This window comes from Pteropus vampyrus, unplaced genomic scaffold (genome assembly GCF_000151845.1).
Source record: "Pteropus vampyrus isolate Shadow unplaced genomic scaffold, Pvam_2.0 Scaffold137, whole genome shotgun sequence".
NCBI lineage: Eukaryota > Metazoa > Chordata > Mammalia > Chiroptera > Pteropodidae > Pteropus > Pteropus vampyrus.
Window position 1 is genome coordinate 2,028,685 of NW_011888918.1, and position 13,515 is coordinate 2,042,199.

General features: G+C 38.5%; 1 protein-coding gene across 4 annotated transcripts in view; it reads left to right on the plus strand.

Annotated features, from left to right (window-relative positions):
- Positions 1–20: 20 nt before the first annotated feature.
- The window catches only part of LOC105297250, a 33,633-nt gene continuing 20,138 nt past the window's right edge, over positions 21–13,515 (plus strand). The window contains exons 1-3 of one of the 4 annotated variants that reach the window (XR_002782192.1): positions 30–186; positions 1,951–2,098; positions 3,069–3,140. The gene's annotated coding sequence lies outside the window, so the exon portion shown is untranslated. Of the gene's footprint in view, positions 187–1,950; positions 2,099–2,671; positions 2,847–3,068; positions 3,141–4,073; positions 4,630–13,515 lie in introns of those variants that run through there. The other 3 variants (XR_896338.2, XR_896337.2, XM_011367804.2) reach the window with 3 other exon arrangements.

Sequence of the window (13,515 nt, forward strand, 5' to 3'; positions counted from 1 at the left end):
GGGAGGGCTCCCGGCTGGGCGCACCCCTCCGCCCGCCCTCCCCGGGCCACGCGGCCCAGGTGCGCACCCTCCCCGCGCTCCTCCTCGCGGCCCGGCCCGCACCGCCCACTGCGCGCTGATGGTCAGCTCGGCCCTCTCCAGCCCACTCCACGTGTCGTCCCGCTCTTTCCCGCACTCCAGAAGAAGGTTTGGTTTTCGTCTTTTTCTCCTTTGCTGTTTCCCCGCGTCCGACTTCTCTGCGTTGACATTAGGCCCCAACTCGAGTCTCAAAGAAAGTCCGTCTTCTGAGTCCCTGTCCCTCTTTACTCCCACCCCGCTTTAAACTGTTTCTCTTTTTTGCTCTGCTTTCTTTGGCTTTCCTTTCTCATCTTCCAGAAGGCAAGGGCGGCTCGGATCGGCACGTTCCTCTGTCAGGCTGCGGGGAGGAGGTGGGAGCGGTCATTTCCCGCACATGTGATGCGCACTCGGGGAGATGGGATCCCTGGGGGCCAGGCACCTGGCCCGGGACCATTCTGTGTCCCACAGAGCCGAGAGTGCCGTGTTTCCCAAGAGACTTACTCCCAGTCTGCTGAAAGACTGTCCTCGGCTCCTTATATCTGTTAGTCTCCGGTTGTAATGATTGATCTCTCAGAACGTGGGCCGACAGCATCCTCTCCTCTCCGTCTGGAGTCCGACGCTGCCCTCTCTCCTGGGTTCCCGCCACTCCCTTCTGCCCGGATCGTGGCTTCCAGCCTCGCCCTCCCGTTTCATTCTACACGCTCCAGACATATTTGCGTTTCGAAAACTGCATTTTTATCCCCTTCCTTCCTCCATTCTAAACCCACCGCCGTATTTCCTTCCCTATCAAGTCTAAAAGCCTTTGCCTGACCTTTGACGCTTTTGGAATCTAGACTCAGCTTCTCCCTGTACTTTCCATCCACCTGGATCAGAGCGGTGAATTTTCTCACTGTTCAAAGCACCCAGTCCTGGCGACCGTCTCCGTTAGTCCCTCAATCCTACCTCGCAGGACTCTGCTGCATTAGGCCTGAAGCTCCGTGGTCTTCAAACATCTTTACTTGTTTATTTCCAAAAGAATCTTGGAAAACTCTGCATCCACTAATACATCTTTAAAACGACATCTAAATTTTTCATCTTCAGTTTAAATAGATGTAGAGGATTTAATTGTTATTAAAATCTGACCTTCGTAGCAGGCAGCTTCTAAGATGGCTCCCATGGTGCCACCTTTTGATAGTAGTCACATCTTTTTGTGTCTCCCTCACCTTGCTGTGGGCTGGGCCTGGTGACTGGTTTCCAACAATAGAATATGAATAGAATAAGACAAAATGATGGGATATCACTTACAAGACTAGGTTACAAAAAAGCCCAGACCTCTGGTTGCCCAGCCTCTTTCTGGGTTGCTGTGGCTTCCCTGAGGACAGGCCCAAGTGGCCAAGAGCTAAGAAAGCCCTCTGCCCAATAGCCAGTAAGAAATTGAGGTCCTCATTTCATAATTACAATTATTAGTGCATAGTTGATCAAAATAAAGACAAAAGTTTTGATAAGTAATTATTAAACATAAATTTATTTGAAATTCACTTCTTATTAGATGAGTTCATATAACTGGACTAATACTGCTTATTCATAGAATGATACTGCATTCATCATTTTAAATATTTTAGATGCAAGCCTTCAAAAACCTTGTTTCCTTAAATAATTCTGCCACTAGTTTTGTCATAACAGTGTTATTCATTTCTTTAAACCCCTTGTGAATTATATGTGAAAAATCACATAGCCATCTATCACCAAATATTTTAAATGATTTGGCAGTTGAAAACTTGATTGGGTCCTTCTGTTTTGGAAAGGAACTCATCTGACTTGGAAAGAAAAATTGTCATCAGAGTTCTCTTAGAACAGTGTTTGGGGTTGGTTTTGTTTTTGTTTTTATTGTTTGTTTTTTGTTGTTGTTTTTAGTGCCTAGGAGGTTTTTATGCCTCCAAGGCTGGTGGAAGGCCTGTCTTTCTTTTGAAAGTGGAAGAAGGGTAAATGTGAAGAAGATGTGGGAAAGGAGAAGACACTCTACCCACACCTAACCCTTTGACAGCTGGCACTTCCCAGGCAGGTAAGTTCTTGTTAGAGGACACAGAGATGTTGAGGTTCTGGAACTCTGTTACAAATCTTTTGCTTTGGGGTCAGCTAACTTTTTCTGTAAAGGGTCAGATAGTAAATATTTTAGGCTTTGCCATTCATGTGGCCTCTGTCTCAGCTATTTAACTTTGCCCTTGTAGTGCAAAATCAGCTATGCACAATGTATAAACAGAGGAGTGTGACTATGTTCCAATAGAACTTCATTGATGAATACATTTCTCCTCAGCCATTTAAAAATGTAAAAACCACCTTAGCTCCAGAGGAAGTAAAAAACAGGCAGCAGGCCAGATTTGGGCCATAGGCCCTAGTTTGCTGATCCCTGGCTTAAAGTATCCATGTAGGTGTGTCCCTGGGAAAGTCTTATAACCTCAGGAGAATGTGTGCCCTAGTTTAACATTGCCATCCTGGTTCTAAATCCTGCTTACATATTAGAATGACATAGAGTGGTTAAAAAAATGCCATGCCTAGCCCCACCCTCTCTGTACTGATTCTGGTTGGTGTGGGGTGGAATTTGAGCATAAGGGTTTTTTTTTTTTATGTTTTCCAGTTGATTCTAATGTGCAGCCTGACTTTGGACCACTGTTCTAATTGCCATATGCTCTACACACCTCTCGGGGCATGATACTGCTTTGTGCTACAGTTACTGTATTTCATCCAGTTGAAAACTGGATAGTATCACTATTGTAAGATAAAGTCCAATTAAAATTTTTAAAAAATGTAAACAAATAGGTGTCTTTGATGGAATGAACTATGGTCTTGCCTTGCTGCAGATTGGTCCTCCTTAATGGCAGGTATCCTGGCTTCCTCACCACTGTGTTCCTCTCATCCTTCAGTGCTTAGCTGGGTGTGATGTGTTGAGTAAATACTTGCTGAGTGTACATCACCAGTGGACTGCATGTTCTCTTGTTCTTACTTTTCTCTTCCCTTCTTCTCTGCCCTGACAGAAATAACAGATGCTCAATAAACATTTGTAGATTCATTGATTGATTGTGAGAGGAGCTGGGTTCAAAAACTGGAGTCAGGTAGGAAGAAATTGGAGAACTTAGTGTTGTCTTTGACAATGGAAAAAGGGAACTGGCCACTGCTTCTATTCCTGCACAGTGAGAGAGGAGACAGAGTGTCCTTTGCCATAGATTAGATGGGATTAGAATCAGGAAATAAGGAACTGGTCTCTGATTGACTGGCATTTGTCTCTCCATCATCTCCCTATATCCTCCACTAGTGTATAATCTCAATGAAGAAAGAGACTGGGAGTCATTTTCTACTATATTCCTCGTATCTAGACTAGCACCTGTCTCATAGCAGGCAATCGATAAATGTGTTTTGAATAGCAATTGAATAAATATGTCAACTGAAGTTTATTCAAGCTGGAGAGAGTTTCCGTTTGTGGAAAAATTATTTAGAATAATTGGTGTTTTAATTATTATTCACTTACATTGAGTTGCAAAATTTAAATCCTAGTTTTTCTCAAGCTTTTAAATTCAATTTATAAATCTTGCTAGTCCATTTATTAATCTAGTAATATTTATATACAATAAGAACAATCACTTGTTCTTTGAGTCATGTGCAATTAACTCATAAATTTAAGATTAAATTATCTTTAAACATTTAACATTACTTGCAACTTGATCAAATTTTGTTAGACATTTCAAACCCCAATCCAAATTTTATGTGTCTGCTTCTCTCAAACATTTCAAATGCTGATTGGGTAGACTTATAAATCTAACAAATAAAATATTTCTAGGCATTTGAGCAACACTTGCAAATCTAATAAGTTAACTACTACCAAATGGTAGTAGGATATTACAGTAATGGCAATAATGGTGCAGTAATGCTCTCTGAGTAATCTTCTCTCACAATGACTCTGAGCTTGGTCGTTGAATTGCTTTGGCCAGTGCCACAGTAGCAAACGTGACACATTGGGACTTATTCTCTCGTACTGTCTTTAGAATCTATAGACTTCCATGTGAGGAAGCCCGGGCTGACCTACTGGAGGGTGAAAGACCATGTGGAGCAGACGTAAGCCATCTCAGTTGAGGCCCCCTAGACCAATCAACCTTCTAAACACCTGACATTGACCATTCAGCACCAGCTGGAACCAGGCCAGAGCAGAAGAGCTGTTCAATAAACCCAAGAATGGAGAGAAAGCTTAAGCTACTAAGTTTGGTGTGTTTTTTAATGCAGCAAAAGCAAACTGATAAACAAACTGAAATCTTTCTTGTTGTAATGGGCCTTTTAAGCCAAAGTTTTTTCCTTGAAATTTGGACCATCCAACTGTTTTATAACAGACTCTCTTTTGCCCTCCTGATTTGTATTGATGAGGTAATGAACCTCTCCATCCAGATTTTAACTAATTACTTCACTGCTTGATTGGATTCCATACCCTTCTAATATTCACTTTTTCTCTTTTATCAACTTTCATTCTAAAGTCATTGGTCAATATCTGCCTCATGGTCAATGGGCCAATTACCCTTCTAAGTATAAATTTTGATAGTTTTAAATGAATACAGTCTTGTGTCGCTTAATGATAGGTATATTCTGAGAAATGTGTTGTTAGGCGATTTTGTAGTGCAAACATTGAACCTAGATGCGTTGGCCTATTACATACCTAGGCTATAAGGCTCCTAGACGGCAAATCTACATAGCATGTTACTGTACTGAATACTGTAGGCAACTGTAACACAATGGTATTTGTGTATCTAAACACAGAAAAGATACAGTAAGAATACTGTATAAAAGATAAAAACTGGTATACCTGTAGAGGACACTTACCATGAATGGAGCTTGCGGGACTGGAAGTTCTGGACGAGTTAATGAGCGAGTGGTGAGTGAATGTGAAGGTCTAGGACACTAGTGTACACTACTGTAGACTTTATAAACACTATACACTTAGGCTACACTAAATTTATTTAAAAATTTTCTTGAATAATAAGTTAGCTTACTGTAACTTTTTTACTTTATAGACTTTAAAATTTAAAAAATTGTTTGACTTTATGATAACAGCTTAAAACACACACATTGTACAGCTGTACAAAAATATTTCTTTATATCATTCTATGTTAACAACTAATGCACTGTGTTATGACATTATGATGGCTGTGACATCACTAGGACTTTTTCAGCTCCGTTATAATCTTATGGGACCACCATCGTATATGTGGTCTGTGGTTGACTGAGAAATTGTTATGGGGCACATGACTGCACACAAATGTATTTAAAAATTTCTTGGTATAATAAACAATTCCAATAAAAATTAACATAATATTAAGATGATAAAGAGAATAACATGATTATCATTAATATATTTTATATAATCATTCATTTCATGAGTTGAAATTTTATTTCTAGTACACTTTATGTTTTTTTCCTTTAGCTATCCTTATAGGCTCATAATTTTTTCTCAGAATTTTTTCAGTGAAATATAATAATTATTTCCTTTTTATTGTTGAAATTGTATCATCTCAGCCTGTGGAAGATCCTTTAAGGTTGCTCTTGTCTTCTTGTGCTGCCCCAGTTCGTATGAAAACAACCCATAAGATTTAATATGCTGTATTTCCATTTTCATTTGTTTTGACATAATCTTTATATTTCTCTTTTGATTTCTTCTCCAACTCATTGGTTGTTTAGAAGTGTGTTGTTTAGTTTCTACATATTTGTAGATCTTCTCACTTTTTTCTTCTTGTTGATTTCTAGTTTCATACCATTGTGGTCAGAAAAGATAGTTGATATGATTTTAATCTTCTTAAATTTATTAAGATTTGTTTTGTGACCTATCATATGATCTTTCCAGGAGAATGTTCCATGTGCACTTGGGAGGACCTTAAAATTTAAAAAATTTTTTGACTCTTCTGTAATAACACAGCTTAAAACATACTCAGACACACACACACACACACACACACACACACACACACACACACACATTGTAAAATGTGTATTCTACTGTTAGATGGAAATTTCTGTATATGTCCATTAAGTCCATTTGTTTAACATGCGGATCCATTCTGATGTTTCCTTGCTGATTTTCTGTCTGGACAGTCTATCCATTATCAACACCATTTTTTTCAGAGTTATGTTCTTAGTAGGGTTGGAAATTGCTACTTTCCTATTTCTATTTCTAAGAGAAATTAGTATTAGAGCCAGAGAGAGCTATTGGAAGAAAAAAGCATTTAGTCCAGGGATTGTTAAGCTGAAGTACATAGATAGGCTCTATGAAGTTTGTAAACACTCAGAAATGATTTGCAAAATGCTTTTTGTGAATTTGCTTTTCCTTGAAAAGAGAGCTCACAAATTTCTTCAGATTCTTAAAGGAGTTTTGGTATTAACAAAATAAAACATTTACCACCACCACCACAAACCACAACATAGATTTAGTCTAATCTTTTCACTTAATGATAGGTAAGCTGAATCCCTGATGGAGTAAATCACTTGTATAAGGTCACACAGTCAGTGGCAGAGCCCAGGGTAGAGAAAGAGAGCAAGCCAGGTGGTGAGCTCAGTAAAGAGGATAACTGTTCTGAACTATTAGACTGGGGTTCTTTCTCTCACGTGAAACCAGAGTAGGGAATCATTACACCTAGAAATAATGATTAAAGTTATATTTTAAAAAAGGGAACACTGATATTTGAAGGAAGAGAGGGAAGGATTGTAGATTGTGAAACAGAAATAACATTGAAATTAAACAAGATGAATCAAAAGAATCAGAGGTTTAGAAGTGATTCTAGTTTGAGAGAGAGATTTGGTGAGGGGTGTAGAACTATATGAAAATGCTTGTCAGCAGAATGGCTAGAGAATGGTGGTCACTGAGAAGAAAGCAAAGTGTGAAAACATTTGTAGTATGTTTCTCAATCAAAATCCCACCAGGTTTTTTCATAGGAATCGACAAGCTGATTCTAAAATTTATGTGGAAACTCAAAGGATTGAGACTATCCAAGCAATCCAGGAAAAAAATAAAAATTAGGGAACTTATACTACTGGATTTTAAGACTTCTAAAGCTACAGTAATCAAAACTATATTTGATGGTACTGACATAAGGACCAACAAATAAATCAGTGGAATAAATAGCCCAGAAATAGATGCATACTTATATAGGCACTTGGTTTTTGACAAGATGCCAAAGCAGCCCAATGGGAAAAGGAAGGTCTTTTTAACAAGTGGAACTGGAACAACTGGGTATCCCTACAGAAAAAAAGTGAAATTCTAGCCCTGTCTTTCATCATAACCGAAAATTAATTCAGGATGAATTACAGATCTAAACATAAAAGCGAAACTCTAAAGCTTCTAGAAGAAAACACAGGAGAATATCTTTGTGACTTGGGCATGGATAAAGGTTTATTAGGACACAGAATGTAATAACATAAAAGAATAATAAAGAATAAATAATAAATTAAGCTTCATAAAAATTCTGTTCATCAGATACTGAAGAAAGTAAAAAGAGATAGGGAAAGATATTTTGCAAGACATATATCTGACAAAGATGTGATATCCAGAATATATAAAGGACTTAATAGTAAAAGGACAACTCAAAATTTTAAAAATAGGCAAAACATTTCAATAACCACTTTACAAATTAATATGTATAGATAGGCAATAAGCCCATAAAAATGCTTATCATCATTATTCATTAGGGAAATGCAACTTAGAAAACTAAACATACATCTACCTTATAACTGAGCTATTTCATCTTAGATGTTTACCTAAGAGAAATAAAAAACCTATGTCCACGAACAGACTTGTATAAAAATGCTCATAGAAGCTCTACTTATAGTAGTGCCAAACTAGAAATAGTAGTTTGGTATAAGTGAATAGGAGAAGGCATAAAATGTAGTATATTTGTAAAGTGTTTCAAACTATTGTTAGAGACAATAGCATGAATAAATTTAAAAAATGCTATGTTGGTGAAAGAAGTCTTACACAAAAGAGCACATACTTTATGACTCTAATTTATAAACTTGGATGGTTAAATATCAGGTAAAACTAATTTATGGTGGCAAAAAAAAAAAAAATCAGACCAGTGGTTGCATCTAGGGGATAGGGATCCATGACTGACTGGGAAGGAGTATGAATAGAATTGCCAGACAAAATACAGGATGCCCAGTTAAATTTGAATTTCGGATAAAGAATGGATATATTTTTGGTATAAGTATTTCCCATGTAGTAGTTGGGGAATACTTATACCAAAAATGTATCCATTCTTTATCCGAAATTCATATTTAACTGGGCATTCCATTGTTTTTCTTTGTAAACCTGGCCACCTTAGGCATGAAGAAACTTTCTAGAGTAATGGTAGTGTTTTATATCTTCTAGGGGTTTAGGCTACACAGGTATATATGTTTGTCAAAATTTATCCAAAAGTACATTAAAATTTTGTATATTTAATTGTAAATTTTACCTAAAAATAATATGACATTGAATTCTAGTTAATACTATGTAGGCTGAAGTGCTAAGTATATTGATGTCTGCCACTTTAAAATGCACAGAAAATAAGGTGGATTGATGGATAGATAAAAGAATGCATAAAATGCCAGATATGTGACAAAGCAAATACCACAAAATGTTAATTGTAGAATCTAAATGGTAGAATCTAAATACAGGGCTGACTGTACAATTTTTCAACTTTTCTGTATGTTTGGAATTTTTCATAGCAAATGGGAAAAATTCAAATTAGGCAGTTATCTAAGAGGTTACCTTTAAAATGTGAGGCATTGATTTGCAAAGAAAAGGCATGGACTTAAAATGGTCCATTACTGTAAGACTCTAAGAAAATCCTCACCTTAATTTTATGCGGCTCAGGGAAGATTGCCCTGGAAGCAGACCCAGCTGTTCTGTCATAATTCAGAACCCCTGACTATCACTGGAATCTTTAACCCATTTCAGTGCCAAATTTTGGACTCAGTAACCCCAGCTGCTGAGATGATAATTCTCATCTACTTAGTATGGTGAGTATATACTACTCTGAAGGTATCGAAATAAGCATAGAGATAAGAAAAAAGTACAGGAAATCCATTATTTTATTACTACTTTCTGTTAGGTTTAGAAATAAAATTTGAAATCATCATGGTAATTTATATGTATTACTTCTAATGCATTTGAAATATTTAGGAGAATGTTATGTTAGAGACTGACATATTATACTTGTGATATTAACTTGAAACACTTAAGATGATTTGATATTAGTCTTATAATTTATTTTGGAATTTGTAAAAAGTTGAATGACAATAGATTTGTATTTTGAAATAGGTTTAAGAATCTGATTACTTTTGTAATCGGTGTTCAGACTTTTAAGGTAATTTGATTTATGGAATCTTTAAATTAAGATTTAAGGTCTGGAAAAGGAATTTAAGTGTTTAGGATGGTTTTGTTGGAAAGAAATGTCAGTCTGATTTATTAGAAGTTTGATGAGCTTGAGAAAAAATAAGTACATTACTTTCATGGCTATTGTTTGGAATGCCTAGGAAACCCAAGTAACCAAACTTATGAACATATTTTTCTAAAACATAAATGTTAAATACCTTTTAAAGAATTCTGTTGTTAGCAGCTAAGATAAAACTTAAAAATATATACCATTTTACAATCAAAGTGGTTTGGGGAGTGGGGGATGAGGGACTATTCTTTCTGTTTGTTGGAATCTGAAAGGTTTTTGGATGAAATGGCTTTTGGGAGGGGCCCTGAGAAACGAGAGAGAGGACAGGAGAGAAGGGTAAAGGAAACATTGAAAGAAAAAGCATAGAGTTTTTCCAAAGAACACAAGTAGTCAAATGTGACTGGGTCATATAGAAGTTACAGTGGGAAGGTAAGGCTGCTTAAATCATTGGGCTGTGAGAAGCTGTTGGGGTGTGCTGAGCAGAGAGATGTGCTATGAGACCTCTGCCTCAGCAGACTCTTCAGGCAGTGCAGTGTAAGGTAGATAGATGCAGTGGGGCCTGAATGCTAGCAGACCTGTTCAGTCCTTTGTCCGCTTTTTTGTTTATCTGTCCATTCACCCATTCATTCACTCATACAATCTTTCATGTATTTGAGGCTTATGGATCACTTACACTGTCAGGCTCTGTGCTGTGGGGACCCACAGGTGACGTGATATGGTCCCTGCCCTCTAGAAGCTCACTGACATGTAGGAAAGACTGATGGTGAATAGACAATAGCAATATGGCAAAGGCCTGGAGGACTTGCTGTTCAGTGAGACGAGGCAAAGTACTCTAGAGAAGGGTGAGTATGTGATTATATTACTCAAAGACAATGAGCTGTTTAGTGTGGTGGCAGTGAACATGGAAAGGAAAAAATGAAGGAACATGTTTTTTTCATCTTTCTATTATAATATTTCAAGCATGAAGAAAAGTTGAAAAGATAGTACAACTAAACCCACATACCCACCACTTCAGTTCATTAACTCTTGGTCATATTTGCTTTACCTATATCTGTATGTGTGTGTTTCAGAAACACTTGAGAGTTGTAGACATCATGACATTTGACCCCAAATATTTCAGCAAGCATCTCTAAGAATAAATTCAGCTTACTACGTTAAAATAATGCCTTTATTACACCTAGGAAAATTAATAATAACCCCCTAATATTCAGTTCATATTCAAATTTCCCTAATTGTGCCCTTAAATGTTTTTACAGTTGCTTTTCTTAAGCCGGAGTCCATTCAGGTTTCACATATTGTATGGGGTCATTATCTCTCTAACTCTAGAACAATTCTCTCACTTTCTTTTTAATGACATTAAATAGTCCACATTTTCTATTTGAAGATTTCTATTTGAAGTAGTGTATCTTAGCATTATTTTTTCTATTCCCTATACAGCCTGTAAACTGAAGTGAGGTCAAAAGGCTTGATTTGATTCAGGTTAACCATTTTTGGCAGGAATACCTCCCAGGCAATGATGTATATTTTACAAGACATCACATCAGGAAACCTCTAGGGTCAGGTTGTTCCCACTATTATTTATTTAATTAATTTATTTTTTTTTTACTTCTTATTAAGATATAATTCACACGCCATACAATTTGCCCATTTTAAGTGTACAGCTCTATGTTGCTTAGTAGTCCCAGAGTTGTGTAACTATGCCACTGCTACTATCCCACTATTACTCGTGCTAAGTTTGATCACCTAGTTGAAGTGGTGACCACCAGAGAAGAAAGAGAGTTTGATTTCACAAAGATTTATTGAGATTGATGAGCCAAGCCCTGCATAGGGCACTAGATTCAGGTAGCAGGACTGAGAGTTTAAGAGGTTCTTAAACGTGACCTTTGAGAGTGTAGCCCCAGTGGGGTGGTAGGGACAGAAGTCAAATCCCTAGGAAAAAGTGGGCGTTGGGAAAGCGGAGCACCCACAGGGCAGACCTAATTTGGGAGATCTTAAAAATCATAGGAAAGCAAGTGCTGGGGAAGTGGCTTGAAGGGAGTGCAGAGTAACCCTCTGGGCAACACTGGGTGAAGCTTAGGCAGCCAGCACACCTTGCTTCTCCTTTCCATGTTCATATAGCCTTATTACGTCTACCCCACTGCTCATCTCTTCTAGCCTTTCTCATTGTAGTTCTACATTTGTTCAGAACAGGTTTACAGACAAGCTCAATAAATCTGAGGCCCAGGTAAGAGAGGTTGGGAGGAAATCAGTATTTGCTGAGTGCCAACCCAGTGCCAGGCCCTGGCAAGGGCTTCACGCATCTTATCTGCTTTAATCCTCACAACCACCCTGTGAGGTGGATATTTTATGGAAGAGCAAACAAGTCTGGAGAGATTAAGTAACTTACCCAACGTCATATAGCTGGGGTTTTGTGTGCATAAGAATTAAGTCTGAATATCAGTTTTGAGGAAAATGACAAAGTTGTTCCTGCTCTCTTACACCCTCACCACCCCTATTCTTGGATGTCCTATGGATCTTCAGTCCCTGGAACCCTTCTTTCTTTCTCCAAACCTCACAGCCTCTTTCGACCTCTTTCCCTTCTATACTCAGCCTTAATTCAAGGTTGGTCACATGGACTCTCACCTACATTGAGCCAGGCAGGCCATCTCTATTGATGAGTTTATGGACTTCAGTCAGGACCTCTTTGGACTCACCTGAGGTCAGGGCCCAGGCAGTGCACAGTTCCAGGAAGTGCCATCAGTACTGGAATCTATGTGAATGGTGCCCCCCTTGCATTGTGCAGCACACAGTATAAGCACCTAAATGCCAGGTCCCAGATGAGGTTTCTTTCTCTCTCCTTCCCTTCCCCCGTCTTTCTTCCTTTCTTCTTCCCTTCTTTTGACTTTTTTCATTGTTTAATATGGAACCAGCAAACAAGATGTTCCCAGGACATAGGTTATGGTCAATGTGATTAGGCCTGGCTACCTGGTACATCCTTGTTCCTTATGGATGCAACCTGAAGTTCATTATTCTCAGTTGTGTACACAGAGTAAGAAAAGGCCAGGGGCATAGACCTGCTGCTTTTTATACTGTTTTTAGGCTAACATATTCCAGGAATCCTGAACCTTCTGTTTTGTACAAATCTCTAATGACTATACTTGTCAGTCAGGGCTGTGGTGGTCAAGCCATTCCCAAGCTGGTATTGTTCATCCTTAGCTCTCCAGAAGGTTGGAATGTGTAAATATATTTACCTTGAGAGCCTTGGTTTACCAGATGATGGCTATTTGGCCTGACTTTATGTTTGCCTCATAGTTTCCCTTAGTATGATTTTGTCTGTTCCCATGTAGTTCTTTTAGTATTCCCAGTCAACCCTCATGGAGTAGGGCTCACCAAGTCACAATATTATGGCTCCCCACTACCTGACACGGTTGCAGCAAGATGGTCACCAGGGGCAGCATGGGACCCGACGCCCAATGTGGCCCTTCTCCTTCCTCCCTGGCATTTGGTTCTTTGGGGCAATATTTGATAGTAGTGGCTAATTCCACTTGCAGCAGTTTTATCTTTAGATTGCAATTCATATTGTTCTTGTTCTCTCAATTCTCTGAAATTACCAGACATTGCATAATTGCCCATTTTGGGGTCACATATTAGTTGAATATTAGTCTGGCTGGGGGCAAAAGACATCCAGAAGAATATTGGATTAAATGTTGTATTTCTTGACTTTTGGTCAAGATGGTAGAGTAGGTAAATGCTGTGCTTGTTTCCTTTCATGACCACATCAAAATTACAACTAATGAACAGAACAACCATCAATGAGAATTGCCTTAAGTCTAGCTGAACAGTGACCCTATAACTAAGGATATAGAAAAGAAGCCACATCAAGACTGGTAGGAGGGGCAGGGATTCAGAAAGGGCTCATCCCATCCCCATGTGTGGTGGTTGAGAATCAGAAGGGATAGCTTGGTTGTGAAGGTCCCCCTGAGGAGCGAGGGGTCCCAGCTGCACACTGGGCTCCCCAGCCTGGAGCACCAGTGCCTGGAAGAGAATT